Source organism: Pan paniscus, chromosome 15, assembly GCF_029289425.2.
Source record: "Pan paniscus chromosome 15, NHGRI_mPanPan1-v2.0_pri, whole genome shotgun sequence".
Lineage (NCBI taxonomy): Eukaryota > Metazoa > Chordata > Mammalia > Primates > Hominidae > Pan > Pan paniscus.
Genome location: NC_073264.2, coordinates 28,915,492 through 28,933,775, shown reverse-complemented (window position 1 = coordinate 28,933,775; position 18,284 = coordinate 28,915,492). Strand labels below are relative to the sequence as shown.

Sequence of the window (18,284 nt, the reverse complement as noted above, 5' to 3'; positions counted from 1 at the left end):
GTGTGGGGCCTTTTAATGTTAGAGAATGAACAGGGTGGGTCATCATAAAGCCAGTCCCACAGGGCTTTCATATGAAGCATATTAACTGCTTCGTCTGGGGTGCTCTACTTGGCATTTATAGGGAGAGTTAGGCAGCTTCCTTCTTAGGGTAAATAGACCTTACAGTGGCATTTATCTGGGTCACTGGACTGGTCATTCTCTCAGGAATAACCTCCTGTGCATTTGGATTACATATATTCATCAGTAATTGTTTAATAGTAAGCTATGGGTCTCGCATTAACTTAAACAAGCACTTTCATTCTGTAGCATTTAAAATTAAAGATTGTGTCCTTAAAGTAGTTATTTTTACAATTCACTATAGTAAAGATTTCTCAGGAAACTGATGATATCAATCTACAAAATGGAGCAATTCCCTTACACTCTGGTTTTAATAGTTACTTGGTCTTGCCCTTCTCCTGCATTGACTAACTCATTGGTAACCACAGGTCTAAGAGGTAAGTTTTGTTGCCCTGGCTTAATTTTTCCTTTTGTGTGTAGCTTTCAGGCTAGTGGCCTGACCTGAGACAGACCCACATCTGAGCTTGGCCCAGCCTTAAGGCCAAACCCAGCACTCTTTTACTTTCATTTAGCTATTGCAGATAACGATAACCAAGAGATTAAATATTTTGTTTTTTCTTACTAATTTGCATTTCTGTAATTAATTAGTTCCGTGAACTAATGCCCTGGGACTATGAGTATGATCCATCTCTGAATTCCACCATAGCTTTTACCTTTAGTAATTGAATGCAGCCCAGCTGCAGCTCTTTAAGATGGGTAAACACGTGGCCACTCAATAATCAAGCTTTCTCATCACCCGCCTTTTAATTTTTCTCTTTACCCATTTAGTTTTATTTATACTTTCTTTTTCTTTATTTTAAAGCAACTCTGAAATGGTCTCCAAACTAGAAAAAAAAAATTACATTTTCCTTAGCAAAACCACATCATTGTGTTTTTACAAACTTCACCAAAAACACCTTTTATTGTCTATTATTTTAACTCTTAGTAACCCAAATTCCCAGTGAAAAAAATTGAAGTTGTGTAATGTAGCATAATATGACTTTAAGATTTTAAACTACTAGAGATAATTTTGGGACTAAATTTACCAAATTAAGCTTACCAAAGATTACCAAGGTCATGTGAATTAAAAAGGATCTGAGCTAGCTTCTATCAGACTGATAGGCACTTTCTTTTCTTTAAACAAATTGATTAGAGCCCTTTCATATAGTTTGGTAGTGAAATATCACTTCCACATGACACATACAAACATATAGATATAACAGACATACAGACAAGAGCAGATCCAAAAGATTTTTCTTTTGCTTATTTTCAAAAATTCTCTCCCTTACTTTAGATAATTAATTTTAAAAGTTACAGGAACCAACAAAAGGTGAAAGAAAGAGTTACCATCCCAGGCCTTGCAAAAGAGAGAAAGAACTGAAGCAACAGGTTGCAGTTTCTGAGATATTAATCTGAATAATTTCAAAAAGAAACATTATAGAATTTAAAAATTAAAAACTTCTCACACTAAGAGTAACTCAATATTTTTAATAAAATCTTCTTCTAATCAATTTTTTAGTTTTACATTTGACTATTTTTAATATCAAATTTCAATTTTTAGGAAAACAATTTACTATAATTTTCTTTAATTATAGCCAACTTAATCATATAACATTTTTATAATTTCCTTTTTTACTAATCTTATTATGACTTACACAGACCATTCACAACATTTTTGGACTTTCTGGTTTGTCTTAAATATTCCTCTTTTTTGAACAATGAATCATTTCATTTTAGGACAAAAATTCATCATGCAAGATTTTTTCTTATATGATATTGCTTTTCTTTTAAGATTTCTTACCAAAAATACCTCTTCATATCTGTAACTTTCTTTATATCTCTCTTATTTCTTGGTTCATTTCACCTTGTTTTATATATAACTTAAATAACCTTTGGATTAGACAAAAAATATTTACCTTTTAATAAAAACATTTTAAAAAATGTTTTTTCTATAATTTTTAATTTGGTAATTACCCATTTAACTAATTAAAAATATTAATTAAAAGTAACATCAGATATAAAGCTGGCAGAAATAATATCTATTATTTAATACAACCTTAGATTCTAAATTATTTGACAAGTTTGTTTACAAGCATTTATTCTAGTACATTTACCTGGTTATTTAATAGTTTACCTAGATTACTTATAAAAACTCTGAATATTATCATTTAAAGTTATTTTGCTGTTAACTATCTTTAAAGCCCATGAATTTCAGTTGTTCACCTAAGTAAAATCTTAAGGCTAAAAATACAGGTATTTTACCCATAACTCAGAATTTATCTGTTTTCATTAAACAAAAAAAAAAGTTTTATTTATTAAAATTTACACAAGGAAAGATCATTCTGTTTTGGTATGGGGTTATAATTGTATAAGTGTTTTGGCAAATTTTGAAAGCTTATAATAGTATTCTGCGCCCATAAGTATAAAACTGCTTGATTAATTAATGAAAATAAAAATGCTGACAATCTTAAGACATTTCTAATACTACTTTACTAATATTTTTAAAGCCAGTTATTTATTAAGGATTTTACTTAAGTCACATGAACTTGAAAAGCATTTGGGCTTCTTATTTATGCATACTCTTTAACTTTAAGCCAATTTGGTACCTAGTGGCCAAAAACACGTAACAAAATATGTGTACGTACACATAAAACATACATACACACTCATACAAACAAAGATCCTGTAGCTTTTGCTTCAGAACCATAGCTATGAGATATTCATACAAACTCACCAGTTTGGGAAGGAAAAAAAAAAGTTGTATCTAAAGTGGTTTTTATCTCAATAGAAAAGTAACATCTGATGTAAAGCAGGCAGAAAATAAAATAAATAGAGAACTTAGGAACTCTATAGTTGCAGGTGGACTTTGGGGCTCTGAATTTTTTCTTGATGTAATTTGCCCATCAGTTTCAAATGTGCACAACAGATTATAATATATAGACCAGCTGGAGTACTAGAAAAACCTGACATGCCTTTGAAATTTCTCATTTTACACAAACACTTGCAAGTATAGGTGCCATAAGACTAACGGGGTACCCAAAAGGAAGCCATTCTCTTTTGACTTTTCTCATTCTTAGACTATTTGTCTTCTCCTTCTCCTTCTTTTTCCCTAAAGGGAGGAACTGAGCTGTGACCTAGGGTTTAGTGTAGTAGATTGAAATGTGCTGGTTGTAGGTGGGACTCCACAGGGCGTCACCATTGAGTTGTTTCTGTCCTCTTACATGTCTCAGTTATTCTCTATAGAAGTATTGCACCTTCAAAAATCCTCAAAATGTTGAGCGCCCAGCTCCTATATGCATTTCCCTTTTAAGCTAATTTTGTTTAGGGCTCCCTGTAGGGCCGCTGTATATCATGGGGTGTCAACCCCCCAGACATTTCCAGTTGGCCCTTGGTCACTCAGGGACACCTTTTGGCCGAGAAGAGCAAAATGCCTTGCCTCTTTGGAGCTGAGGAAACTCAGTCTCTCCTTTAACTATAAAAATGACAGTTTAGTTTCTCATGCAAATGCACATACAAGCCAACCAAGCTTAATTTGGAGAGAAAAAGTGATGGAGAAAATCCTATAGAATGCACCTCCAAATTAGAATTAAGATCCTAAACGACAACTTCCTGGGGGGAGGATCCCACAGCTAAGACCACTTTATCTAGACTGTCCTCAGCCACCCCTAACTCTCTTTTGCCAAGGTCAAATCTTCTCATATTACAAGGTAATCTCTGGTACCCAAAAGTCAAAGAGGTCAGGTAATGTAATACAAGAAAGCAGGGCTGTAGACCCAAGAAGAATCTGTCCCTGACTCTTGAAACTCAACAAACTAAAAAGAACACCCCCAAAAGGAGTGAGTCGTGCCTTTGTTCTGTGTTATTTAAGGGGTTTGAATCATTAGAAACCTTCTCTAGATTTTCCTTGGTACCAAAGATGGCAAAGGTGGAAGGAGGAATAAAGTGGAAGAAAAGGAAACAGAAGAACAAGTTTTTAAGACAAGAAGCAAACAGAAACCAAATGCATGTCTTTGTTGTTGTTGCTGCTGCGGTTGCAGTTGTGAGGAATTTTAGCCAATTCAGAGGTCTTGTTCCCTATAATTTGAAATTCTCACTCGGATTAGATCAAGTCAGGTAGCGTTGGTCAAATTCGATGAGAGAAAGACTGGAACAACAACAACAACAAAAAAACACCCAACAATATGATTAATGAGCACTCTAATGTAATTAGAGAAATTAAGACCAGTTGGTTGGCAATTTTAACTTTTAGTCATTGAGGACAATTTCTAAGACAAAAATCCCCAATTCAGCTACTTACCTAGGAATGGGGCCCCAGCTCCAGACTGCGCTTTACCATCTTAGAAGCAAGGAGAAAAAAACCTCTCAAACTCACCTTCCCTGTTGGAAATTAGCTGAAACTCCAGAAAGGGGTTACTTGCTCTCCATTGTCATGGAAGCAGAAAACCTCGCCTTCCTTGTTGGAAGCAAGTAAAACTCCAGAAAAGGAGTTGTACAGCAAAATAAACCTCTCATCTCAACCAAATTTGGGAAGATCACGAATTCTCTGGGGGTGGGGGAGCTCCCATACCTCAGCAAATTGTCCTGTTGGTTTGAGCTGTAAGGATAACTCAAGCTGGTACCAAGTACCAATAGGAGATTTGTTCAAAGTCAGGGACACCTCTACTCAGAATTCTTCTGTGGTTACCAATTTGTAAACCCAAAAGTATCTGAGACGGGTCTCAATCAATTTAAAAAGTTTATTTTGCCAAGGTTAAAGATGTGCCCATCACACAGCCTCAGAAGGTCTTGATGGTATGTGCCCAAGGTGGTTGGAGTACAGCTTGCTTTTACACATTTTAGGGAGACACAATACATCAATCAATACATGTAAGCTTTACATTGGTTGTATCTGAAACGGTGGAACAAATAGAAAGGGAGGGGGCTTCCATGTCATAGGTGGATTTAAAAATTGTCTGATTGGCAATTGGTTAAAAGAGTTATTATCAATATAAATAAATGTCTGGGTAATAATAAGGGGTGGTGGAGGCCAAGGATTCATCATGCAGATGAGACCTCCAGGTAGCAGGTCTTCAGAGAGAATAGATTGCAAATATTTCTTATCAGACTTAAGGTCTATGTTGATATTAATGCTGGTTGGCTTTTCCTGAATTCCAAAAGGGAGAAGGGGTCCATTCATATAGTTAGGGAGGCTTAACTTTTATTTGGTTTAAAAACTGACATTCAATTTTGTATATTTATGCTATTTTAAGAAAGTAATTTTAAAGTTTGCATGGGTTAGGACTAATAGGGAGTCAAAACACAATAAGTAATTTGAACATCACAGAGAAACTAATATATGAATTAATAACTATAATTTGAGATTAGAGTAATGAAGAATTGGCGAAGATAACACAAAAAGAATCGACAAAAGAGGCAGTAGATGAAGCACCTAAATAAGACTCCTCCTGGGACTGAGATCCAGACCATGTTGCAGATGGCTTGGCTGTTGATCAATAAGTGGCAAGGAAATTGCTGTAATCTTGTGCCAGTGGAACTTATTTTTCTTCAAATGTTGCATATCATTTATTAGCATCTATAATAAAATATAAGTACTTGGGTATTATCTTGCATCCTTCCCCAACCAACGTACAAATAATAATTTTCCTCCTCATTGTTCAAATATAGTTATAAATAAGTATTTGATTCTCATAATTTAATGTTTATATTATACATTGACATAAAAATTAAGCCAAGCCTTGTAGTACACTATCAAGATTTTTTATTTCTTGAGAAAATTTTATTTTTTTGGAGTTAATCATTAATGTTTTCATTGGCTTAGTTTTCTAAGCTTAATGGATGAATTTTGTAATAAATATTTTAACTGTTTCCATATAGCATAATTTTTATTACATTATTTTTTCCTGGAAGAGATCAGTGCTGGATCATTAAGAACTTGGCATCAACACCAACTCTTCAACATTTTCTTCTGCAGTTTAGAAGAGAATGTAGCACCTACAATTCCCAACATATATTTACTCTTACAGTTTTAAATTAGAGTTAGCTAGTTAGAGACACTGCTGTAGACTTAAAAGGCAGACGAAAAGGTGAAGATTTTACTGGAGAAGGTTGTTGTAGGCAGATGCTTGGGTCTGTGTGAAAAAAAAGCAGTAGTGTCCATAAAACCAGTCTTCCCGCAGCTGCAGCTGAAATTGGAAAGAACTTCCTTGAGTTTCTTGAAAATTTCAATGGCTTCCTGCTTAGGCAGTTTTTCAAAACAACTTTCCCTGGTGCCTCAGGCTAATACTTTAAGTGGTACTTTCCCTGACTGGAATTCCTTCATTATCATTTTGGGAAATCCCCCTCCCATCTCTAAATATTTGAGTCCCCTCTTCCTTGCTTCACATATGTCGGTATTTTCCTGTATACTCAATCTGTTTTATTGCAGTACATTGGCCAGTATCTTTCTGGAAATAAGTGAACGGGAACTTTTTTTTGTCTTTGTTGCTGTTGTTGTTTGTTTTTGCCCTTTGCAAGCCAGGAAGCAAATGTAGTTTATATTTATATTGATAAATCATTCAGTTACAAAATTCAATGTAGAAAACTTGTTGCTGCATAGCATTCTAAATTTTTGTTTATGCAATCCTTTGGCTCCCTTTTATTTTGTTTTTCCTTCCAGAAGTTTTTTGGCATTTTGTCTTTTTTCCTAGAATTCTAAGATTGTACAGTAACATGTCTCGGTGCATATTCACTTTTTTGAGGTGAAATATATATTTAGTAAAATTATCTACTTTTAATTAATTTATGAGATTAGGGAAATATGTAAATTCATGTAACTACCCCTGCAATCAACAGTTAGAATATTTCAGTCATCTTGTTACATAGTTTAGACTTTTCTAGAATTTCAGTCTTTAGTGTCTCTTTTCTTTAACTTAGCATACTACTTTTGAGATTCATCCATACTGTTGTTTTGTCAGTACTTTATTTCTTGTTGTTGATGAGTAGTATTACATTTTATGAAGATACCATAATTTGTTTATATATTTTAGTTGATGTGTCTTTGGGTGTGTTTGGGGAAAACACTTAAACTGTGTTTTTTCTCTGCTCTCATACCACCACAACAATAATTAACACAGAAGATTTCTGTGACCAAATGTGGGTGGTGGTTCTCTCCACCACTAAACAAGCAGTCTATGCTGCAATGGACACAACTAGGTGTCCTTCAATTCAATTATGACACTGTCTACCCAGAGATAGTGTCAGATCCTGCACATTTGTTAGAGGCATTAGAACCAGAGCAACTCCATTTTGAATAGACGCTGGGTAAAATGAGGCTGAGACCTACAGGGCTGCATTCACAGGCGGTTAAGGCATTCTAAGTCACAAGATGAGATAGGAGGTTGGCACAAGATACAGGTCATAAAGACCTTGCTGATAAAAACAGGTTGCCGTAAAGAAGCCAGCCAAAACCAAGAAGGCAACGAGGCTGACCTCTGGTCGTCCTCACTGCTACACTCCCACCAGTGCAATGATAGTTTACAAATGCCATGGCAATGTCAAGAAGTTGATGTTTAGCCCTATCTGGTCTAAAAAAGAGAGGCACGAATAGCCCACCCCTTGTTTAGCATATTATCAAGAAATAACCATAAAAATGGGCAAGCAGCAGCCCTTGGTTCATCTTTGTCTATGGAGTAGCCATTCTTTTATTCCTTTACTTTCCTAATAAGCTTGCCTTCACTTTACTCTATGGACTTGCCCTGAATTCTTTCTTGCCCAAGATCCAAGAATTCTCTCTTGGGGTCTGGATCCAGACACAACACATTGAGGCCTCAGTCTTACAAAACTGCCCCTCTTTTCCACCAGTTGCAAATCCTCCCCTGAAACTTCTGACTGCTAGCTTCAAGTTCAGATGCCCATGATCCTCTCTTCAGGTTTGACTAATTTGCTGGAGTGGTTCACAGAACTTGGGGATGCACTTAACATTTACAGGATTATTACAAAAGATAACAGATGAAGAGATGCATAGGGAAAGTCATCGGAGAAGGGGTACAGAGCCTCCATCTGCCCCCCTCACCACCACCAGGCTCATCACTCTCCAAGAACTCCCACTGGCTCAACTATTCTGAGCTTCTCATAACCCTGCTCTCTTGAATTTTTATGGAGACTTCATTAAGTAGACACTATTAATTAAACTACTGGCCATGGGTGAACAACTTGGCTTTAGGCCCCGACTGAGAGTTGTAACCCTCTAATCCTACCTTTGTCTTTCTCCTGAGAAGCTCCATTCTGAATCTGTCAGTCAACATTTGGATACGAAAAGACAGCACTTTGGAGATTCCAAGGATTTTAGGAATTGTATGCCAGGAAACAGGAAAGAACACCAAATATATATTTCACAATATCACAGGGTGGTTTTGGATATTTGTCATTTCGAATACAGTTGCCATGAACATTTACAAACAAGTCTTTGTGCAGGCATATATTTCCCTTTCTATTGCATAATTACCCAGGAGTGGATGGATTAACTAGGAGTGGACTTAATAAGATGCTGTCATTCAGTTTTCTAATATTGTGGCATAATTTTTATTCCCCCCATTGTGCTGGTAACCGATGGCCTTTGAAATGTGGAAACCCATGCCATTTTATTTTTGGGAGTTTTGTTATAGCATGTCTTTGATAATTTCCTTTTCTTTTTGCCAAAATCATTAATTAGGTATAAGACATTCTGTGTAAAGATTTTAATTTTATGAATCTTATGATAAATCAGAAATCCATAATATTTTTCCCTCTTTGGGGCCAAAAAAGTGAGACTAATATATGTCAGATCTAAATTTTTCCTTTTTTATGAAGACGACATTAAGTCTCCAGAGCACAAAAATTCTACAAAATGAAAGAAAACAAAACATACTATTTTGATGTTTGTAGTGACATGAATATGTTAATATTGAGCTATACACTTGCAAGTAACATCTTTATTATATTTTATTGGATTTTCAACATTCTAATTGTTATTCTATAATGGTATTTGCTTTTCTTGATGTTTTTCTTTAAAGACATTTGCTTAAAATGTGAATAGAATGGCTATGCTCTGCTTCTTCAGAATGAATAAAAACAACTTAGTAGCAAAGTCATTTTCAAAGAAGAAATATCAAACTTCAAAAACAATTAAATAGATTAAAGCATTTTCTTAAAAGATGTACTTATTGAGAGCTTGGGGAGTTAAACACAGAATTTTCATTAGAATGACTGAGAAATTGTGCATGAAGTTTCTTACTTGCTTTGATGAACATTCTGCTTTTCCTATTGAATTTGAAGAAAGCAAGTAATTCCGTACTTTAAAGGGTACCTGGCAATCTTCTCAACACAGACATTCTCTAATTTTAAGTATAAAGTATTTATGAGTGTTTTTGAAGTTCAAGCTGAATAACAGGTATAACTGTTTTACATTTCACTCCTATACACCTTCTTACTCTAGTGCAAAATGTTACATCTATTTCTATTTTTTAAATATAATTCTGACCATTCTGTTATAATAAAACTTAACACTAAGAATTTTTTAATTAAATTTAAGAAAATTCAGTTGAGATATTCAACATTGAGTTTTTTACTTCCTTCATGAAAAGAGTCAGGGTTTTCTAACACAAAGTTGATTTCTGGAAAATGATGTGCCAGACACTTATAACACAAAAAGAATTAGGGACAAAAAAATTACTTGTATTCAATTTTTTCTTTAGCTTTTTGAGGGGAAAATTTAAAAGTTTCTGGCACCCAAGTCTCACAGAGCAGTGTTTACTGGATCCACAAATTTATCCAAGGCTACTCTGTATATCTTGCATTTCCAGGTCTGTTGTACTTATCTAGTCAGATTCTTTTTGACTTTTTGCCCACACAGTAATGAAAAAAAATCCATAGACTTAATCAATTTATCACAGGTTTTATAGATGATATAATTAAATTAAACCATTTACATGAAGAAGCAAGATAGAGTATTTTGGACACTTGGTGACACTACATAGATCTAAAACGTGAATTCAAAATCATCAATTGCAGCAGATCCTGTTGATGCCCTGTCTGACATCCCCTTGGTCCATTTGCATAACCTGAAGTTGTGATAGACCATTTCAGTATATTCATAGCTTCCTATTCAAATGCCTGACTGGCTCAGCTTCTCTGCTAGAAATTTGGGAGGGGGCTTTCTCAGGTACTGTGTGAGATTGTTGAAGCCTAGAAGAGTGAAGAAGTAACTGTCCCCGGGGCAAACCTCACCACATACTCATCCATCCTCTTGTAGGACAATTCAGAGGTATGTTACAGATAGTCACTTAGGCTCCCAGTGTGTTTCATCCCTGTTTCTCACAAGGATGTTCCACTCATTAATACATGTTCCTGGCTTTTCTCCATTCCCTGTCTCACATTTACTACTCTTTAACTGCACACCCTTAAATTACATTATAGATAAGCTTCTTGTACCCAGTCCTTGTTTCAATATTTGCTTTAGGAGTAACCAAATTTAGAGCAACAGATAATTATTTCACATTATTATTCCAAACTACTAAAAAAGAAAAAATCTTCATCTTCCTAATAGAAATAATGTAATTTTTTTAGTAGAAGTAATTTGAAATATCTGGATATTCATTTCTATCTTTTAGTTCTTTTTACATGATAATATTATAGATTATTAATTTTAATGACATTATCCATACGTTTTGTGTTTTGTGGAAGACAGTATCGAAGCAAGAATCTGTGTAAAAATGCCCTAAACATTTTTTTTTTAGAGCCATACATTTATCCAAGGCTATTCTGTATATCTTGCATTTCCAGGTCTGTTGTTATCTTATTATTCATTATGCTCAATTCGTATGTAAATTAATTTTCTCAGCTGTTTTACATTTAATTCTACTACCAAACCTTACATTTTCATATATAAAACTTCTTAAGGCTAGATTGCATTTCTGTAAACTGGTTTTTAGTATGTGTCTGACATATCACTGTTCCCAGCAAATAGAAATGAAGTAACATGTATTCTCAATTGAAATCCAGGCCTTCAAAAGCATGTTGCTAAATTTACATGCAATAAAATGTTTATGAATGTATTTTTTTTTTTTTTTTTTTTGAGACAGAGTCTCACTCTGTTGCCCAGGCTGGAGTGCAGTGGCCCGATCTCGGCTCACTGCAACCTCCGCCCTCCGAGTTCAAGCGATTCTCTTGCCTCAGCCTCCCGAGTAGCTGGGATTATAGGCACCTGCCACTGCGCCCGGCTAATTTTTGTATTTTTAATAGAGACGGGGTTTCACCATCTTGGCCAGGTTGGGCGTGAACTCCCAACCTCGTAATCCATCCACCTTGGCCCCCCAAAGTGTTGGGATTACAGGCATGAGCCACCGTGCCGTGCCATGCCATGAATGTATTTCTTTTGGTAACATTCTAAAGTGGTTTGTAAATGTTACATTGGTAACTCATATCTTATAACTATTCCCTCCCACAAAATTTATCTATTTAATAATGAACATCATGATGGAAAATATTATAAAATTTAACTTGGTCTATTTAGGGTCCTGTAGTGCATTACCAATTAGACAATAAAAACAAGCAGAAGAGAAGTTGACACTCTTCAAGGGTTTCAGTTTCTACGTAGAAGACATTTATATCTTTTTTTCCTTTAGGTATTAAAAAAAGTAATATCACAGTTTTGATGGAAGTAACATGAGATACGTGGTATTTCAGTGCGTTGGTGCTGCTATAAGAAAATATCACAGCCGGAAAATTTGTAAACAATAGAAATTGATTTCTCACTTTTCTGGATGTGGGAAAGTCTAGTACACCTATCACAGGTTGATTGTGAATTTACATGTTAAAGGCAAGTTATATTGACATTTAAGAGTTTAAGATTAATACTTATTATAGAGTATATTGGGGTAAACAAGAACATACACTATGTTTTAAGTATAATATTTTAGAAAAATTTTAGCTTTCTTTGTAAAATAAATTTTTGTTATGAGGAAATATCTTTAACTATGTTCTCAAATTATAAAAAAAATACAATTCTCTATACCAATTGAGCTTACTAAAGTTACAGCAACCACATCCTTGAAGTTATTTTCCTTACAGAATCAAAGAGAAGAAAATCAAAGTTCTTGTAAGTATAGATTATATCGTTGAGTCCAAATAATGTCTGTAACACCCTCATTAATTTAGTCCATATAAAAATGTTTAATATCTGAGTCATAAGTTCAAAATCCTTGTATATATTAGGGTTGTTTTAAATCAACTGTGTAATGTGCCAAAAATGTCCATTGTTATTAGAGATCTTCCTTATCAAATGGCAGCTGTTGATTATAGCCTATAACTTCTATTACCTTTCTATTCAGTGCCAAAAAGATGTGCAATTTACAATTTTATGTTTCTATAAGTATAAATTCCAGATAGATAGAAAATAAATAATACATAAATGCAATGTCTAAATGCAAACCATTAACAAGTGAATCTTAACTTCATTTTACATATTCAATGTTTTAAAATGTTTTCAGTGAAATTTATAGGTATTATTACATTGTATATCTAATACAATGTATGAAGAGAAAAGAATAGTAGCCCAATTTTATGGAAATGTTAATTTATTTATCATATTAGATTACAAACCAGCTTTATCTTTATATGGCTTAACATCCTGCATTGTTTCATAGCATTTTTCTTCCACTGTCTCATAGCAATAAGTTATTATTTGGGAAATAAAACAAATTTCATTAGATCTCATAATTTAGTTTTCATAAGATACACCCAATGAACTATTAAAATATAGAATTTGGGATCTGGGGACCAGAAATAAAAGTTTTAATAGAGACCTAAATTGATTCTAATATAAGTTGTTTATTAGTTCTTGCTCTCTTTTTGTTTCTCTTGTCAAGTCTCTAGAAACACATTTCACAAACTGTAGTATAGTACAGTTGTGTGCAGTTTTTACTATGGTTTGTGAAATGTGTTCCTAGAAGGTTGAGAGGAGGAAAAAAAAAAGAGAGCAGGGACTCCTGCAGATCAGTTTGTGTAAGAAAAATCCACAAACTGGCAAAGTGGAATGGAATATGTCAATAAATATGCACAGGCATAAACCTAAAAGCAGAAGAAGATGTAAAAAGAAAGTCAAATTCATTATGGGATAGAGACATAACAAATCAAATAACAATGAGTTATCACATTATAGCAGACATGCAAAGTAAATGCTGCACTTTGGCAGGACGAGGCGGGCGGATCACGAGGTCAGGAGATCGAGACCGTCCTCGCTAATACGGTGAAACCCCATCTCTACTAAAAATAGAAAAAATTAGCCGGGCGTGGTGGCGGGGGCCTGTAGTCCCAGCTACTCCAGAGGCTGAGGCAGGAGAATGGCGTGAACCAGGGAGGCGGAGCTTGCAGTGAGCCGAGATCGCGCCACTGCACTCCAGCCTGGCGACAGAGTGAGACTGAATCTCAAAAAAAAAAAAAAAAAAAAAAAAGTAAATGCTGGATAATGTCCGTATTAAAGGAGATATGTGGATGTACAACACAGTGTCCTGATAGTTGCATGGTAGACTGGTATACTTGCTTCGAAGAGGAAACTGGAAGCTCTTACTTAAATTACATATACACATGAATTGACCTAGCAATTATTTTTGAGGTGCAGGTATAGGCTTCTAAGGAAACACGTATAAGGATGATCATTAATCTGAGTACCAGGGAAGGGGATCCTCTTTTCTTTCCCTTACTAGGGTGGTGGACAGACAAGCTGTGGTAGTGCATACCCACACAATGCTATACTCTATAGGGATTATATGTAACAAACCAGAATTATACATAATAAATAAGACAGATCTTAAATATAGTGGTAAGAAATGAAAAGGGTAATGCACAGAACAGTTTACAAAATATTATTATGTAAATTAAAATACATCAAAACAGAATGTCCACTGTATAAAAACATGCTGCTAAAGATTGTACATTATCTGTATTAGAATGGTTATCTACAGATGCAAAGAAATGAAAGAGGGATTTGGGAATAAAAAGAAAGAAATAATTTAAAAAGAGGAAAAATTTATGCACTGAATGTGATGATGTGTCATAAACTAGGGAATAATTATAATTGTATATGTGACTTTTCTGAGGCATAGTTGTTTACCTGTAGCTTTAATGTATGAGAACTGACCAACTTTTCATGAAAAAAATAGCAGATTTTTATCTACATACTTGATATACAGTATTGATTCCATTTTTATTTATTTTAACTGTACTTTCAATTGGAGCAAAGGATTATGTTTTGCTTTGATTTTTGCAATTTCTTTTCAAGTAGTTGCTTTAAGAAATAGTGTATAGATTTTGATCTATTGTGAAATAGATCTGCAAAAGCCTGTGTGTAGACCCTAAAGTTTTGGGAAAATTAATGAATTATTCTAAAAATAATAAAGGTGAAATATATGTAAAACATAGTGATTATATCCAATATTGATCCATGAAAAGAAGAAGAAAGAAATGGTCTGGGTGTGAGTAAGGGCCTTGTATAAGAGCTATCGGGAAAAGTATTAATATAATGTTCTTCAAAACTGTTTATTAGCCATATTTTACATAGCATTTTGAAAGTAATATGCTTTACCTGAAGAGCCTTAAATAAATAAGGCATGCAAATTTGCTTCTCAGAACTGCATTACTCTTTTCCCTCCATCCTCAACAAAGGAACATAATGGAATTCTAGCATGCAAGTTTTGTTGTTTTTGTTTGTTTGTTTGTTTGTTTGTTTTTTGAGATGGAGTCTAGCTCTGTTGTCCAGGCTCGGGTGCAGTGGCCGATCTTAGCTCACTGCAACCTCCGCCTCCAGTGTTAAAGCGATTCTCCTACCTCAGCCTCCCGAGTCGCTGGGATTACAAGCATGCCCCACCACACTCGGCTAATTTTCGTATTTTCAGTAGAGATAGGGTTTCACTTTTTGGCCAGGATGGTCTCAGACTCCTGACCTGCCTTGGCCTCCCAAAGTGCTGGAATTATAGGCGTCAGCTACCATTCTGGGCCATTTTGCTGAAGTTAATACTGATTTCAAAGGCAGTCAAATTAATACTTAAACACCATATATAATTTGTTAAATCTTCAGAAAATTAACAAGGAAATGTTAATACACTTTCTAATAGAATACAGCTGCATATAAGGTGAGTAAATAGACACTCTTCTGTGACATATTCACGGACCATAGGCTAAAATAAATATAACCAGACACCGCATGTTCTCACTTATAGGTGGGAATTCAACAATGAGAACACATGGACACAGGAAAGGGTGCATCACACTCCGGGGACTGTTGTGGGGTGGGGAGAGGAAGGAGGGATAGCATCAGGAGATATACCTAATGTTAAATGATGAGTTAATGGGTGCAGCACACCAACATGGCACATGTATACATATGTAACAAACCTGCACATTGTACACATGTACCCTAAAACTTAAAGTAGAATAATAATAAAAAAATACTTATTTTTTATTTCCCTTTAATTTCCCTTTTTGTCTTTTCTTACATAAAAAGATGGTACTTTGTTTCTTTCAAGATCATAATGATCACAAACATATGTTGGTTCAGTAAATGTCCACCCCTAAAAAAAAGTAAAATTATATGGACCTGGCAAAACTATTTCTAGGAGAACAAATGCAAACTGTATTTTTAGTGCTAAGAAGCTTTTGTCCTCATCAATAGCTTCATCTGCTTATAGACACATCTTGAGAATCACAAATTTAATCTCTTTTTAATGTACACTGTAACCAATCAATTCTTATAGATTTCATTTTCATCAAAATTTCTGTGATTCAGTATAATGTCATTATTTATCATCTATGCTGTTGAAATAGGCTTTATACAATTCTATGTTTACTTCATCTTGAGTGAATTCATCACAGTTCCAATCATTTCTCTTACCATCTCACAAACCTTCCATCACTATTAGCTGCGTAGTTATTAATATCAGACTCCTACTTATTGATATCAGCAATCTACAATGTCTAAGTCTGACCTAAGTTCCAAACTTATGTCTTGCTACTTCATTTACCTTAAACTGGTTCCAACAGAATTGCTCCATGCAGTTAATATAGTTAATTGATTAGTTAATTTACTTTTGAAATAGTTAGAGGTTCTTGGGAAGTAACAAAAACAAAGCTGTAGAGGACAGTTCCAGTTTTCTGACATTCAATTTTCCCCAGTGCTATTCAATGGTAACATCTTGGAAAACTATAGTACAATATTAAAATTAGGAAGTTGGTGTAATCCACAGGGTTTTCTTAGATTCCACCAGTTTTATACTCACTCATTTCTTTGGTTGTTTATGTGTATATGGATGGGTATGTGTTAAGTTCTGTGCAATTTTATCACATGTGCAGATTTATATAAATATAACCACAAACAAGACACAGAACTGTTCCATACTAATCATAAGGTTTCCTCATGCTACCTTTTTATATCTACAAACCCAGTTTGACCCACCAATGCCTAACTCCAGGCAACCACTAATCTGTTCACCATCTCTATAATTTTATTTAATGAAGGTTACATAGATAGAAACATCCTTTGGCAACACTACTCCTCATCCTCTGCCCCTGGTAACCAACATTCTACTCAGCCTCTATGAGTTTGACTTTTTAAGATTCTACATATAAGTAAGATCATGTGTTATTTATCTTTCTATGTTGTCACAAACAACAGGATTTCTTTGTTTTTACAGCTGAAAAGTATTCCATTGTGTATTTGTACCACATTTCCTTTATTCATTCATCCATTGATGAACACTTAGATTCCACATCTTGGCTATTGTGAACAATGCTACAATATACATAGGAGTACAGATATCTCTTCCACATACTGATGTGATTTCCTTTGGCTTTATACCCAATAGTGGATTGCTAGATTACATGGTAGCTCTATTTTTAACATTTTGTGGAGCCTCCATCCAATTTTCCACAATAGGTTTACTAATTTACATTCCCACTTTCAGGGTATAAGGGTTCCCTTTTCTCCACATCCTCACCAACACTTGTTATCTGTCCTTTTTTTTTTTATAATCACCATTCTAACAGGTATGAGATAATATCCATTGCAGCTTTAATTAGCATTTCCCTGATGATTAATGATGTTGAGCATTTTTTCATATACTTGTTAGCTATATGTATGTCTTCTTATGAGAGATGTCTATTTAGGCTCTTTGTCATTTTTTAAATTGGATTATTTGTTTTCTTACCACTTTGTTTGAGTTACTTATATATTTTGGACTAGCCATTCTGGTAGGTATGTAGTGTTCTCATGTAGTGGTTTTAATTTGCATTTCCCTAAGTATATCCTCTTCATTGAAATACCTGTTCATGACTTCTGCTTGTTTCTAACAAGCAGACTGTTCGAATTTTACTGCTGAGTCTGAGAATTCTGTATATATTCTAGATATGAATTTTTTTCAGGTACATGGTTTGAAAATATTATCTTTCACCCATATAATTTTAATGAGCTATTTGTGTGGTGTACATCACTTACTATCTGTATTTTAATATTATGTATATGTTTTTTCTTTGAGCTTCTTGAAAAGTATAACTTTGAGTTATGCCTTTGAGTTTCTTGAAAGGTAGAACTAGAGTTAATTTACACTCACATAGCACATAAAAAAAGTGTTTATTGCTAAATACACCTACTAAAGCATTACTGATGGAGTGGTGAACAAAGAAATAACCCTATTAGAATATTCATTCCAATAATAAACCACCTCATAAGATTGTTATTATATATTAAATTGATGTAAAATTAAATCATACCCTTTAAAGTCTCTAAATATATTTGTTACTTTTATAACTCATTTGCAGATTTCCTGTCTTCTATGCAACCAGACTTTCTTTAAGTTGAAGCTCTTTAAGTCAGCCTATAAAAGTGTGATATGTTTCCCTGTATAAGCCATGATGCAATTATTTGGTTTAACCTGGTATGAGTTCTTCTAAGTTTAATTCAGGATTTAAGTTCAGTTTGGAAGGTCAAGGTATGAGAATCTAGATGTATGCTCCAAATAAGCCTATGTAGTTGCATGGCCTTCTCTTCCATGGTATCTAATATTTAGGTGATGATGCAAGCCCCTATTTTACTGCCTTTAAACTGTTAGCCATTTATTGATTCACTTGGGATGTAATTGCTTGCTCTCAGTAAGTGTTCTAATCAGAACCGCCAAAATCACTTC

General features: G+C 34.4%; 1 protein-coding gene across 2 annotated transcripts in view; it reads left to right on the top strand.

The window, feature by feature from the left end:
* Nucleotides 1-18,284, top strand: part of LOC130540817 (uncharacterized) — a 366,197-nt gene that overhangs the window by 66,938 nt on the left and 280,975 nt on the right. The window lies entirely within an intron of this gene.